The 16269-nt window shown below is 40.5% G+C and overlaps 1 long non-coding RNA gene across 1 annotated transcript in view; it reads right to left on the bottom strand.

The window, feature by feature from the left end:
* The window catches only part of LOC126249682 (uncharacterized), a 43688-nt gene extending 28634 nt beyond the window's left edge, over positions 1–15054 (bottom strand). Inside the window, exon 1 of the long non-coding RNA XR_007545640.1 lies at positions 15004–15054. This is a non-coding gene — a long non-coding RNA (uncharacterized LOC126249682). The remainder of the gene's footprint in view (positions 1–15003) is intronic.
* Positions 15055–16269: the final 1215 nt, after the last annotated feature.

The following is a 16269-nucleotide window of genomic DNA, read 5'->3' as shown; positions in this document are numbered from 1 at the left end:
TTTTATATTCCTATTAACTTCCATATTCAGGGATGCTGCAACGGCCTTATGATCACTGATTCCCTGTTCTGCACATACAGTGTCGAAAAGTTCGGGTCTGTTTGTTATCAGTAGGTCCAAGATGTTATCTCCACGAGTCGGTTCTCTGTTTAATTGCTCGAGGTAATTTTCGGATAGTGCACTCAGTATAATGTCACTCGATGCTCTGTCCCTACCACCCGTCCTAAACATCTGAGTGTCCCAGTCTGTATCTGGTAAATTGAAATCTCCATCTAAGACTATAACATGCTGAGAAAATTCATGTGAAATGTATTCCAAATTTTCTCTCAGTTCTGCCACTAATGCTGCTGAGTCGGGAGGTCGGTAAAAGGAGCCAATTATTAACCTTGCTCGGTTGTTGAGTGTAACCTCCACCCATAATAATTCACGATCGCAGGTTCGAATCCTGCCTCGGGCAAGGATGTGTGTGGTGTCCTTAAGTTAGTTAGTTTTAAGTAGTTATAAGTTCTAGGGGACTGATGACCTCAGATTTAAAAGTCCCATAGTGCTCAGAGCCTTTTGAACCATTTTTTGAACGTCTTTCTTCAGGAGTTCTGGGAACCGTGGTGACGCCAAACTTTTTTTGATGTGCGTATTTCAGAAAACCTGAACAAAACAACACAGTTCGCATAATCTATGTGCTGAGTTGAGCATTCGTTGGGAAGCAAAATGGCGGATGCGCCAGCCTGTGTTTTTAGGAGCTCTAGCCTACAGGCCAAATACATACGGATTTGAGAAACAACGTACACGATTCACGATGTGCACAGCTAGCCCTTTCTACTCAACAATAAGTTTATGTCAATGTCACCAGGTAGTAGCACACTGCAGCAGACTTTTATCCCCGTTCACTCGGCATAAATCCTGCTAGATGATAATACACTCCTCAGATATGCTAATTTGCTCACTACAAACTGTAGTAAAATTAGATGAGACGTCAAAGTATGTTAAATTTGTACTGACAGTAAATCTATTTTGTGGATTTCTGAATGAGTTAGTATGTTAAGCTATGAATTTTATCACACAGTGATCCATTTGAGGAGCTGAGAATCGTAAGTGCCTAAAGCACATCACCGTCGATTGTGATCTCATGGTGAGTCAGGTTTATCTGTGCTATAGACCAACACTGTATATATGAAAATTCACGAAAAGCTGTACCACTTATTTCTATGGAATTCTCTTAAATGGTGGATCGATGGCAGTGTGCTTTACGCCCCTATGGACCTCAGCCCTCATTTGTATTCTAGTCAAGTGACCATGTTGGTAAACATCAACACTTGAGTTTAATCATTTCCATAAACGGCATTTTGTGTTCGGAGTTGGTTGTTTACTGTGCGGAAATCGGCTTTCGTGTGCAGTGTAACCATGAACTACGTTGAATCTATTTTAAATGCTAACAGGAAGATAGAGCTGTGAGAATGGGTCATGAGCCGTGCTTTGGTAGCTCAGTCGGTAGAGTACTGGCCCGCCAAAGGCAAAGGTCCCGAGTTCGAGTATCGGTCCAGCACACAGCTTTAACCTGCCAGAAAGATTCATATCAATGCACACTCCACTGCAAACTGAAAATCTCATTCTGGAAACAGAAAAGTAAATTACCACGAAAAGTTAGCCACAAAGAATTACGACCTCGCGAATAGATCCTTTGATTGAGAGAGTGACGAAATGAAATAAGCGTGACTACAAGCGAATGTTGAACAAGGAAGTGTACAGTTAGCACAAATTGTTGTGTGGATGCAACGTAAGAATATCTTATTTTCAGCCCGGGAGTAAATTCGTTAACTAATACGTCTATTAGGGATCTTGTACATTTCTCCGAAAAAATTGAAAAGAACTCCCATTTACACAAAAATGAGAAGTGGAGAGTTGCCAAAGTTAACACATTACTTCGTTATTGCCCTAAACTGTACTTAATTATGTAGAAAACAACTAACTTCCACAAATACAATTCTTTCTTTTGTAAGGTAAGTTATACATCGCAGAGAAGAATATAATAATTCCAATCCCAAAGAAAGCAGGTGTTGACGGATGGGAAAATTACCGAACTATCAGTTTAATAAGCCACGGCTGCAAAATACCAACACGAATGCTTTACAGACGAATGGACAAACTGGTAGAACCCGAACTCGGGGAAGATCCGTTTGGATTCCGTGGAAATGTTGGAACACGTGAGGCAATACTGAACCTATGACTTATAACATAGATTAAGGAAAGGCAAACCTACGTTTCTAGCATTTGGAGACTTGGAGAAAGCTTTTGACAACGTTGACTGGAATACTCTATCTCAAATTCTGAAGGTGGCAGGGGTAAAATACAGGGAGCGAAAGGCTATTTACAATTTGCTCAGAAAGCAGATGGCAGTTATAAGAGTCGAGAGGCATGAAAGGGAAGCAGTGGTTGGGAAGGGTGTGAGACAGGGTTGTAGCATATCTCCGATGTTATTCAATCTGTATATTGAGCAACAGTAAAGGAAACAAAAGAAAAATTCGGAGTAGGTACTAACATCCATGGAGAAGAAATAAAAACTTTGAGGTTCGCCAATGACATTGCAATTCTGCCAGAGACAGCGAAGGACATGGAAGAGCAGCTGAACGGAATGGACAGGTCTTGAAAGGAGGATATAAGATGAACATCAACAACAGCAAAACGAAGATAATGGAATGTAGTCGAATTAAATCGGGTGATGCTGCGGGAATTAGACTAGGAAATGATACGCTTAAAGTAGTAAATGAGTTTTGCTATTTGGGGAGCAAAATAACTGATGATGGTCGAAGGGAAAGAGAAAAGTTTCAGAGTTGCTTGTCACGGTATGCAATAGGGTACATGGGATGACGTGTACCACGTCAGACGGTCGCCTGATGTCATTTGAGGTCGTATGCAAAGTTTAATTTACGAGACTCCTGTAGAATAAGAGGAAGATCTGCTGGCACGATTTCTAGTCGCCGCACCAGAAATTGAAGACATCAGCTGGGATGCAGAGTGTGCACCAGAACATGCTTCGTAGGTAGAATGTCTGTAAAAATGTTGGTGGCTGCCACATCGAGTCGGTGTTGTAATGCATCAGTACCGTTCTGTACGTACAGTATGATAGTTAAGTGTTAATACAAACAAATGCGCTTAAGTGATAAATGGATGTTTCGTTACGTTTCCTTTCGAATTGTTACCTAATAACTGCACTGCGTCGCGTCTAATTCAGTTCTCAAGCCGAAGTGGATGAGTTAAACATCTGAACCGAAACTGTCCTTTTCAAAATATTATGTACTCACTCCCGTCTACAAGTTCTTGAAGTTCGTAACAGGAATTTCCGTACACACTGTGTATTGATTAGATGAGGAACCGGTGCCAGGAGATTCGTTGTTTCCATTTTGCGGGAGCGCACGCACACGCACGCACAATGTTAAAATTGCTGAATGCTAACAATTGTTATTGCAGTGGAAGGCCATGTGTGACGAACAATGGAAAGCGAGACACGGATAACAAATGTGACAAGTAAACAATGTGCATTTAATATGTAGCTTAGAACTGGAAATTATCGCGCTGTTTGGTTTGAATGTACCAACTCTAACTTAGAGGAGGTAACTACAGCTCTTTCGCCGACATGCAGGGAAAAGACAAAACATTTTTTTAGTTGTTTGTCCCCATAGCATGGAAATGGTATGTCTCTGGAAGCATTTTCCTGGTCGGACCATTATCTTTTCAACTCCCTCGACACAGCCGAGAAGTTGATAAGAGGAATTACTGTAAAAACATTCTATATAAAGAGCTTCCTTAGCAGGAAATGGATAGTGTAATTGTAATATTTTCTGAAGGTTGTACTGCAACATTCTTCACACTAAACATTGCTATACGTTACTTAACACGATTATAAAACACTATGTCATAAGAATGTACATTCGTTGATGTTTCAATATTATTTCCACCTTTTGCATTTTCGTTTAAATTTTTTGAGGGTTTACCGGACAAGAGACTGTAACATGTGAAAGTAATTTTTGTTATAAAAGGTTTTTAATTGGGTCTTAAATGTTTATGAACAGTGGTGGCTCGTGAATACATCTTTAGGGTGTTCACAAATTTTTTGATTTTGATAAATTTGAGTGTGTTAAAGTAATAGCATCTGCTGCATAACAGTTATGCTTATCAACAGCCACTGCCAATAATAATAATAATAATAATAATAATAATAATAATAATAATAATAATAATAATGACAGTAATAATAATAATTGTTGTTGTCTTCAGTCCAGAGACTGGTTTGATGCAGCTTTCCATGCTACTCCATCCTGTACAAGCTACTTCATCTCCCAGTACCTACTGCAACCTACATCCTTCTGAATCTGTTTAGTTTATTCATCTCTTTGTCTCCCTCTACGATTTTTACCCTCCACGCTGCCCTCCAATACTAACTTGGTGATCCCTTGATGCCTCAGAATCTGCCCTACCAACCGATCGCTTCTTATAGTCAAGTTGTGCCACAAATTTCTCTTCTCTCCAATTCTATTCAATACCTCCTCATTAGTTATGTGATCTACCCATCTAATCTTCAACATTCTTCTGTAGCACCACATTTCGAAAGCTTCTATTCTCTTCTTGTCTAAACTATTTATCATCCACGTTTGACTTCCATACATGGCTACACTGCATACAAATACTTTCAGAAACGACTTCCTGACACTTATCTCTATACTCGATGTTAACAAATTTCTCTTCTTCAGAAACGCTTTCCTTGCCATTGCCAGTCTAGATTTCAACTTCCGTTAATTGGAAAAATTCTGTTTGAAGCCCAGCCTTAAAGTGTGCTATCGATTTTTTATAGAGACACTGCTAATGATTGGGTTCGCCACAGCGTACCTGAGCGAGGTCACACTGCAGTGACACACAATCTAGTATTAGAAACAATGCGCACATCTGAATTTTGATTTACGGTGATTTGTAGCGACTACTTCAAGAAAAAGTCAGAAGCTACCCAGTAAACAGGCAACGGCCTTTACGCCCCGCACAATTTCCTAACTGAGCCTCAGCTTTATTAGAGACCGTAAAAACTAGTTTAACTAATGTCGCTGCAGCCTGAACTCATAAATTACCCAAAAATAACAGGAGTCGTGCGAGCAGCACTCGCACTCTGGAGGCTGCATGCAAAGTGATGTATATAGATAATAACAATAATTACATGTGGCTCAGTGACCTGATAAAAGCCTTCCAATTGAACGCCACTTCGGCGACCTTCATGTCCCGAACCTACCCCAGTTATCCAATCGAGGAACGTAGAATTAGAACTAACGAGGAAACCGAACCATTAGTCAATTATGGCGACTCCTCACTTCGTTGAGAGGTGAAGACTACGTTAAACCGAAGACTGAAAAATTCATGGTCCGATTGAAATTCGATCTCGCGACTTCTCGGTTTCTAGGTAAGCGCTTTTCCGACTATTTTCCTTTACTTGTACTGTGAATTCTGGCTTCTGGCCAAATTCACGATTATAGGTCAACGGAAAGCACACTATACGTTTTGAGGATTGCGAGGATTTAAATATGCGACAATTTGCCATATTTTTTTATTACATGGACATACAACTTTAAGTTTCTTACACCGCCAAGGGGCCGTCAACCTTAGTATATTACATAAATTTCAATTTGGTATCTGTCATTTCCTGAGCAAAGGTATCTTAACTGACGGACAACGAAGTGGTACGTAAGGGTTCCATTTCTTCCGACTGGGGTACAGAACAAAAAAAGAATTCTATACAACATATTACCAATCACTGGACGATAACTTGACAGTGAAAGAGACATGCACATTTTGTTCTAGGACATGCTTGTTGAATGCCAACATTAGCGGTAACGGAATTAGCATCCCAGAGTGCCTAATAAAGACGTTGATGTCAGTGTTACCGACTAGATCACAATTTTAGTTCTCTTATATCACCCTCAGACGTTCTCCATCCTTGACGGCATCTCTTAAGCAAAGTATAGATCATCACGTTGGTTATTGTACGTAGAGTATTATTCATTAGTCCAAAGAGCCCCGCGCTGTAGCCGCGTGGTCTTAGGCGCCACGGTTCGCCCGGCTCTTCCCCCCCCCCCCCGCCCCCCCCCACTCCACCCCCCCCCCCCTCTGCCGGGGGGGGGGGGGTTCGATTCCTCCCTCGGGCATGGGTGTATGTGCTGTCCTTAGCGTAAGTTAGATTAAGTAGTGTGTAAGCCTAGGGATGATATTGTAATACCGGCAATGACAACAGTGGACTTGGAAGATCAGTTGAATGGAATGGACAGTGTCATGGATAAAAAGTTGCAAGATAAGAATTAACATACGTAAAAAAAGGGTAATCGAATGTTGTCCATTTAAACAGAGTGATGCTGAAGGAATTACATTAGGAAATGGGACACTGAAGGTAGTAGATGAGTTTTGCTGTTTGAGTAGTAAAATAGCTCTTGAAATGTGGCGTCGCAGAATAATGCTGACGATTAGATAGGTACATGAAGTGAGTAATAAGGAGACAATAAATCGAATCGGAAAGGAAAAAAAATGTCACAGCATGACTAAACAAACTATTCGGTTAACAGGATACGTTCTAAAATATCAACGAATTGTTAATTTGGCAATGAAGGGAGGCGAGAGTGGTGGAAGGAGTGAAAAAAATATAAAGGAATACAAAGACTTGACTACAGTAAGGAGGCTTGCGAGGGTACCTAACAGTTACTGCTAGGTGGTTGCTCTTCCAAGCAGCATTTCATACGACCAAACTATTTGAGTCTTTACTGCGGTTGATATTATACGTATTTGGGCTATGCACAGCTCAGTTTAAAAAGAATAGTTCGATGTAGTCATAGGGTCGAGGGACATGGCTGCTTTTATTTTCCGCAGCTAACTCGTTGCAAATAACTACCTGTAACTGTGATCATGCAGTCAAACAGTCAATGCATTGGCTAGAATTTCAAGTTGATAAAATACACAGAAATACAAATAAGAAGTTAAATGAATAATACCAAGGGTTGTATTCTAACGCCTGTAACTGATGTATATGACAGAGAATTATGTTGAATAGTGTTTATTCAAGAAATGACATCTCAGATAGATGGGGAGCGGTCCTGCGATATGCAGTTCAAATACAAAGTATCCGTATCAAAAGCAGTAAAGTTACGTAAAGATATGCAAAAACGAAGTTCATATCATAACCACAATACACGAAATATTCACCAACTCAAAACAGTTTAGAGTTTAACATGATGATTTATAAATTATCACGCACGATACAAGGATTAATGCCGTGTCAATGCTCAGTTCTGTGATTCTAGTGGAAAAGGTTAGAGTCCAACTCTGAAGCACACTCAGACATCCCGAATCACAAAATCGCTTCAGAAGTTGAAGCATGGTAGCGACCGTTCACCTCCCGGACTCAAACACCTCCACGACTGAATACCATTCGTTACCACAGGCAGGTCTGACTCCCAGTATTCGACTAGAAGTGCGCAGAAGCGGTCCCTTGAGCTCTTCACTAAAAAAATATGTCGTTCAACAGACATCATTTGACTCAACTCGACCATCTCCCAGACTAAACTAATATATTACAACAATATTTAAACAAAGAAATTTTATTAGGATTCTGTCACACTCAGACCATTCACAATAAATGTAAATTTACTATGGCCTGTGTGCCCCAGCGGTTCTAGGCGCTTCAGTGCGGAACCGCGCGACCGCTACGGTCGCAGGCTCGAATCCTGCCTCCGGTATGGATGTGTGTGATGTCCTTAGGTTAGTTAGGTTTAAGTGGTTCTAAATTCTAGGGGACTGATGACCACAGATGTTAAGTCCCATAGTGCTGAGAGCCATTTTTGAACCATTTGTAAATTTAGGTTTTTCCATAAATAAATTAGCCAGTATTCTTGTGCAAGTGCGCTCACGATAAATTACAACAGATCATCGTTAAGATTGTTTAAACAAATTATTTACGCCTGCTTGTCAGGAGCGTCTTTTGGCACACTTTTACAAAGGTGATGTAAACTAACACATGCAACTGACCACTTATTAAATTGCCATGATTTTTATTATAAATTGCAATTAATATTTAAATACAGTTACTGGCACAAGATAAATAGTTCATTAAATAAATACACAAGCATAAAAAAATATGAGTAGTCATGCTGTATTCAATTGCTGTGTAATGGTGGAAGATACGATGATCCCGACAAAAATTTGCATAATGAAACTGTATAAAAAACGTAACAAATCAAGAAATAAAATAGATACAGATACGTAGCTTTCAGAGATCATAGTTATAGTGCAATGCGAGATATCGTACGATGAAATCCCATTAAGCGTTTAAAAGCTGTTCATTCAGAGGTTCATGGTAAAAATCTTTATTCACTGCGAAATATTTACTCCTGGAGTTTTAAGATACTGAAAATATTGTTGTGGCACTAGATGCACCTCACTTATCTGAGGTCGACGATGTCAGATTTGCATTATTATTTGACTGCAGATTATTATACACTGAAGCGCCAAAGAAACTGGTATAGACATGTGTATTCAAATACAGAGATATGTAAACAGGCAGAATACGGCGCTGCAGTCGGCAACGCCTATATAAGATAAATGCCTGATGCAGGTGTCAGATCGGTTACTGCTGCTACAGTGGCAGGTTATCAAGGTTTAACTGAGTTGGAACGTGGTATTATAGTCTGTGCACGAACGATGAGATATAGCATCTCCGAGGTAGTGATGAAGTAGGGAATTTTCCATACGACCATTTCACGAGTATACCACAAGAATTTTCCATACGACCATTTCACGAGTATACCACGAATATCAGGAATTCGGTAAAACATCAAATATCCGACATCGCTGCGGCCAGAAAAAGATCCTGCAAGAACGGGACCAACCACGACTGAAGAGAATCGTTCAACGTGACGGAAGTGCAACCCTTCCGCAAATTGCTGCAGATTTCAATGCTAGGTCATCGACAAATGTCAGCGCGCGAACCATTCGGTGAAGCATTTGGCCCACTCGTATACCCTTGATGACTCCACGACACAAAGCTTTACGCCTCGCCTGGGTCCGTCAACACCGACATTGGACTATTGATGACTGGAAACATCTTGCGTTGTCGAACGAGTCTCGTTTCAAATTGTATCGAGCGGATGGACATGTACGGATATGGAGACAACCCCATGAATCCATGGACCCTGCATGTCAGCAGTGGACTGCTCAAGCTGGTAGAGGCTCTCTGATGGTATGGAGCGTGTTTAGTTGGAGTGATAGAGGCCCGTGATACGACTAAATACGACACTGATATGTGATACGTACGTAAGCATCCTGTCTGATCACGTGCATCCGTTCATGTTCATTTTGCATATCGATGGACTTGGGCAATTCCAGCAGGACAACGCGACACCCCACACGTCCAAAACTGCTACGGAGTGGCTCCAGGAACACACTTCTCGGTTTAAACACTTCCGCTGGCCGCCAGACTCCCAAGACATGAACATTATTGAGCATATCTGGGATGCCTTGCAATGTGCTGTTCAGAAGAGATCTCCACCCCCTCGTACTCTCACGGATTTATGGACAGCCCTACAGGATTCATGGTGTCAGTTTCCTCCAGCACTACTTCAGACATTAGTCGAGTCCATGCCACGTCGTGTTGTGGCACTTCTGCGTGCTCTGGGGGCCCTACTCGATATTAGGCAGGTGTATCAATTTCTATGGCTCTTCAGTGTAGATTTTCAAAGAGCTGTAAGAAGCCATCTTTCAGCGTTTTTGGTGCATTCCTGCACAAAGACCATGCGAGTAACAGTCTTCCAAATTCCTAGCTTTGAGATTTACATGTTCGTGGTGAGGCTGCTCGTATTTGTACCTGGACTCGCTCGTACCGGTCACGTAGCCGGATCGGCCGCGGCGCGCCCGGAACCCTGCGCCTGCTATCGTTCAGGCGTACAATTATTTCACCTACCTTCCCTCATACCTTCTCCAGGCGACCAAATCGCTCGCCTACGTACGAGTATCGTTACAAGCTCAAGTGTATGTAAGTTGTAATAGCTCTGCACTGATGAAGAGGCTTGCACAGAGTAGAATATACGGAGAGCCGCATCCTATGAGCCTCCAGACTGAAGACGACGATGACACGTGTAATACAGATTTAAGTCCCATAATAATCAACCGTCTTCAAGTGATTACCAGAGTCATCAACGTTAGTTGCTTAGCGGTAGTCTTAGCTGATTGTAGCCTGCGTTAGTTGCTTCTGTCAGTTGCCATGCTCCGTGGTGAGAGTTACGGAACACAGTGTGTGAATGAGTGATTGGAAGATGGTGACGAAGTAAATCGCATGCGGCCCTCAAAGGATATTTCTGTGACCCGTCCCACCTATATAATGGTGACACCTTAAGCGAGCACCTGCACATAACCCAGTTAGCAGTGAATATTTTGGTAGGTGTTTTTCTGCATGTCCATCTTCGGCAGCACCTGTTACAATCAGTTATTATTGGTTTCTTCGACTTGACCTTACTGCAATTTAATTAAAGAGAATTTTACACCAGACGCGTTTTGCTTTTATTTATAAAGCATCTTCCGTGGTTGTTCTGTGACATGTACAAACATACGTGTCCAAAGTACAAACATATTATCCGATTTGCAGAAAAACCAGGGAAGCGAAACTCGTCTGGTGTAAAATGCTCTTTAATTAAATTGCAGCAAGCTCAAGACGGAAAAAACCAATAACAACTGACTTTGCTAGGCGATTACCGCACGGCGGGCCCAACGAGTGAATAAGGAGATTGAACTCTGGTGTTTGCTAGACTCCGCCCTTCAGAATGAGGCAGTTGGGCCCGTGGAGCAACAGCGTTGGCTTTGAAAAACAGACGAGTGCACTGCAGCGCATTTAAAGCAATTGTGTTGTATTACTTTACGGTAAATGATAACAGCCAAGCAGTTGCAGGATAAAGATTTATTGAAATCCTTGACCGCGGTTTCGGTATATCTAAATATACCTTCATCAGAAGCAAACATACACCTGAACAGGATGACACCTTTATTAGCAAAAAACTTAGCAACATAACTGATCTATAAGAAAAAAACAAACGCTTATAGCTTTAAGTAACCATGAAAATTACCGAAGTATTACAAGCACAAAAACTTTTAGTCATTTACTAAAATCACATCCTGCAGTGGAGATACACAAAACAATCGTACCAAAGGCGGCTCCAGTAGTTAAAATATCACCTCCATCTGTACAGCTTAATTATGAAAAGATGGTCGATGCGAACGCAGCATACTCTCACTACTTAGCTTGTGAACTAGCGTGAAGAGGGTGTCTAAACACTAGGGCAGACAGTTTCACCGAGAGGGCACTTGGTATGCGAGACACACTCGCGCACATTAAAACCTAGGAGACATACTCACGCGCGTCAAAATTTTAATGGTTGTGCTGATTCAAACCCTCTATCTTAATAAATAAAACATATCAGAACCATTTAAACTACCTGCATACAAAAGAAAATATGAACACCAATTTGCCTGTGTCCTAGTGTAACACAGGTGAAACTTGCGCTAGGGAACATATTCAACGAGAGAAGGCACTAGTGTTTTCTCTTCATAATTATGCTGTACAGATGGAGGTGATATTTTAATCTTAGCTGCTGGTGCCGCCTTTGGCACGATTGTTTTATGTATCTCTACAGCAGGATGTGATTTTAGTAAGTGACTAAAAGTTTTTGTGCTTGTAATACTTTGGCAATTTCCATGGTTACTTAAAGCTACAAACGTTTGTTTTTCTATCTCAGTTGTTGCTGAGTTTTTTGCTAATGAAGGTGTCATCCTGTTCAGGTGCATTTTTGCTTCTGATGAAAGTATATTTAGATATACCGAAACCGTGTCAAGGATTTCAATAAATCTTTATCCTTCAACTGTCTGGCTGTTATCATTTACCGTGAAGATTTTTAACAGTTGCTGCTTCAGCCATGTTTGAAATGTTGTATTACTTTTCTAAATAAATTTACGCTTCTATGAAAATCTAAGTGAGGGAGGGGGAAGGGGGGGGGGGGGCAGGCGCCTAAACGCGAATCTCGTTTATTTGGCCCTGGTCCATATCAGCTTTTAAATATGCACTCTTGGCTTAAAGCTCTGTTAAAGAAACCATACCGTCATGCGTGTGAAGAGGTTTAGAGAATCAACGCTAAATCTAATAAAAAATGCGTGACACAGGTATGAAGGACACTTCTTTCGAATAGAAGTTGGGTCTTTTGCATCTTACCACCTTCCTGGACAACACAAGAAGTGTACACTGATTTGTCTAACTGAAGTGGGTAGGCTTTCAAGAAATTTAAATCTCGCAGAATCAGTGAAGTCTACCTTCTGCAAATTTACTTCTAGACTATTGGATTCCAATATTTCAGGAAGTGTGTAAGGAACAAGCGCAGACTGGTCTACTCCAATAAGAGTTCAGAAAACCGAATTAATGTAGACCAATACAACAGAGTATGTGAATTCTACAAATAGACCTAATAGCAATGTGTCCCGCAATTTTCATTTCACGGAGTAGCTGCATTCATCACAACTTTTATGCTGTTAAACGGAAAGAATAACTCAGTCTATCACCATTGTACACTTAGTTACTTGGTTTTGAAAAATTATATCCAAATGTTTGCTATAACTGAACATAACAGTAACCTAATCATAATGTTCCGGTCTTCTTGCCCACGACTACAAATCTATCAAATCAACGCTATACGGACATACGTTTATCGTTAGATGCTTAATAAACGTCGTGCGCTAGGGAGACTCAGTTGACCTAATCGATTTTTTGACAAAAACAGTGCTCGGGGAAAGTATAGATAAAACACAGTAAAACCAGAGGGCACTCAAACTGCAGCTGCCATTTGAATCAGAACCAAGGGCGCCGCCCATACAGCGGCAATGGTGGGGGGAGGGGGGGGGGGTGGCTAGTTCTCAGACAAAGGCAAAAAGTACTGTGTAGTCAGATGTTTTTGTTCCAAGAAAGTGATTTAAAAGTCGGTATTACGTAGGTTTTGAACAGGGTCGGAACTGTAACTATTTAGGCTACTTACAAGTTGCCATTCGTCTTCCAGAATATTAAAAATACTCCTTACCACCCGGGTCTAGTCGCCCCCACCTCCCTACAAACTATCGCATGGGCGCCGTTGATCAGAACAGGTATTAAGAATTTGTGGAGGAAAGCTGGATTCCATGCAAAATATGGACACGAGAAGGAGAATATGATAAACCAAATAAGATGTACGGGATAAGTTAAGATATCAAATGAATAACACGCTGTGAAAGCACGTTCTGGAAGCATCACGAAACAGCTGTGTACTGGTTTACTTTAGGAAGCTATGCCATACGATCAAATCATCCAAAGAAGTGTGGTCGAGGTTACGATAATTGTGCAAAATATGTTTTATAGAATATTGATGTCTACGAATCAAAGGAATCTTTTTGAGCAGGAGACGTATTGCGCATAGAAGCTGGCGAGAGAGGGTTAAGTATCAGAAAAACTCCTGTAATAAGCCCACAATGATTTATGTCGTAATAAATTTGAATAATGTTAAGGAAATGCCTCTAGTTCACTTTCCTACTCATTCTCGTTGCATTGGCAGTGTATAGTGTTCGTATAAAAGGCTAAGTAAATACGAGAAAATATAGTGCCATTTCGGAAATGCTACAAAGTGGTATTCAGGATCTTTACAGACATTTGCCAGAATTCAAATTTGCGGTGTGTCTTGATAGTGAAGGCACATCTTAGCAGTATTAGTCTGTGTCATCGGCGGTTGTAACACACTCAGCTTAAATATGCCAACCAAGACTTAAATGGTCACCTTATTTATCTAGAACAGCAGGATCGTATAGGAGCGGAAGGAAACTTGAGAATAAGGCATCCTTATTACTGCCAGACGGAATAAAAGACGCTATTATACTGGAAGACGCGATAACACCGAAGGAAAATATTAGAATAATAGTGTCTCTCCAAGTTAGACAAAATATGCATGAGTGAATATAAAAACAAAGAGAATCGCTATTTACACAAAATAGTGGAAGAATAGATTGTGTGAATAACTCCACACACACACACACACACACACACACACACACACACACAGAGAGAGAGAGAGAGAGAGAGAGAGAGAGAGAGAGAGAGAGAGCGCTTTTTCTTTTGGTTAAAAAAAAAACGCAAAAGTCAGTTCTAAACACTTTGCTGGTTCCACAGCATATCAGAAGAAGGAAGCAAATGACAAATTTACGCCTACACTCTGCAAGACACTTTATTGTGCGTGGTGCCAAATAAAACTATCTGTGCAACAGATTGCATACCGTCTACACTACAAAAAAATATGCGTTCATGCGTTTAATGAGTAACATAAGACTACAAGCACAGTGTCTCGACATAAAATTACCGTCACAATACTGAGGCAAAAAGTGACTGGTTGCAGTTTTATGTACTTACATACGGCTACAAAGTCGTATGTTTTAGTTGTATCCTAAAAGCCGAAAAAGAAAACAGCTCATGGATAACACTAAATACAAGTTTTAAAATGTTCAAAATGATAATCTGTCGGATTAGATGACTCACAAATTAAATGTTACATATAAAATGTCAACATGAAATTTAAAACTTATTTTGAGAATATGTACCACAGAGCACGCCGTAAGTTAAAGCCATCACCTAAAATGTTTATCCGCGATCCGTTACAACCAAGATCACTCCACACACCGCCCAACGAATCATACAGAACAGGTACAAACAATTTACATTGTCGCTGACTGCATGAAATACTTGAAACCGCTTATTTACAACACGAAGCGTAGCAGACGATACCGGTTTCTCACGACAGCCAGACTTGCATCGGACGCAAGTAAAACATTTACGGCCTTATTTAAGATGTAACAAGCACCTCTCTGTACAAAATACTATCTGTAGCGTCTAATGCGCCAATATTTTTGAGAGTAGTCATTGATTAAGCTTACCTTAAGTACGCCAAGCATCATCTGCTGAACCGACACTAACCGACTACTGACAGTAGCTGAGAATTAGTACCAATTCCGCCCGCTCGGAGCTATGTGTTCCGTTCCGTAACGCGGGAAATACGACCTGTGCTTTTTTTAAATAGTCTTCAGGACGGAGATTAGCTACAATTAAATGTAGGTATAGTATAATTGCCATCAGCAGACTCGTCAACAGACTACACACGCGACAGAATTCGACAGCAGGTAATTGATGATTCATGACAGTAGTTTCAGCATTCGATACGCACGAAAACAAAATTATACAAGCTGAGTAAAGATACAATTTTCTCATTTTTCTCTCTGTCTCCCTATCCGTCCTCTTAATACGAGTTTTCCATGGTTTCCTAATTCACTTCAGGCAAATCCAATTATGGAAGAAAGAGGACAAACAATGCTCATCATTCTTCTTCATATGTCATTGTTACAGAACTAAGAACTAAATACGCAGTCTGTCCCTCCGTAAGATATGCTTGATTAATTTTCACATTAAGTGTAACTCTCACGTTGTGACATGCAGCTTGCTTTATCACTTACTCCGCAATAAAAACTATTTTGTCAGATGTGATGGACTCCATAGCTGTTCCACCTTGCATAAAAGATAAGTAGATACTAGTGGATTAAGATACTCTTTTGTTTTCCTTACTTAAGCTACATTAAGTCTCCATAGCTGTACATTCAATAGAGATGTAGGTGAGATGATGTGTGCAATAAGTGCGTACTGCTACAAGTACAAAATACTGTGCAAGTTGAGTACTTGTGATACCATCTGACTGTATGTTACCATTATAGTAACACTGCTCGCCCTATCTCGTGTGTTTTATAATTATGACCTAACAATTCAATATTCAGCCCATACTATGTTTTTCATTGCAGCATCTCGTTCTGTCCGTAGCAACTTGAGTGAATCACGTTACCCGAGATCATGTCGTATCAGTTATATCTCAAGTATTAAAAAGGGGCGTATAAAGTGCAATAAAGTAAATAAACAGTGTGATATTATCAAGGAACACTGAAAACAAGTCAATGTACAATAAACTTCCTGCAGTGAGACTGTAACACGATTTTTGTAGTAAAAGTTGCGTATACTTCTCAGAAGTTATTAGTAAGTCATTTTTGGCACCATAGCACTGTCAGAAAAGGATACTTCCTAGACTAAACATTTGAAAATTGCCCATGATATCTGAATTAGCCCTCTGGTAATCGAACATCTGCCTAATAAGTATATCT

Source organism: Schistocerca nitens, chromosome 3 (assembly GCF_023898315.1).
Source record: "Schistocerca nitens isolate TAMUIC-IGC-003100 chromosome 3, iqSchNite1.1, whole genome shotgun sequence".
NCBI classification, from domain to species: Eukaryota; Metazoa; Arthropoda; class Insecta; order Orthoptera; family Acrididae; genus Schistocerca; species Schistocerca nitens.
This window is presented reverse-complemented; position numbering and strand designations above follow the sequence as displayed.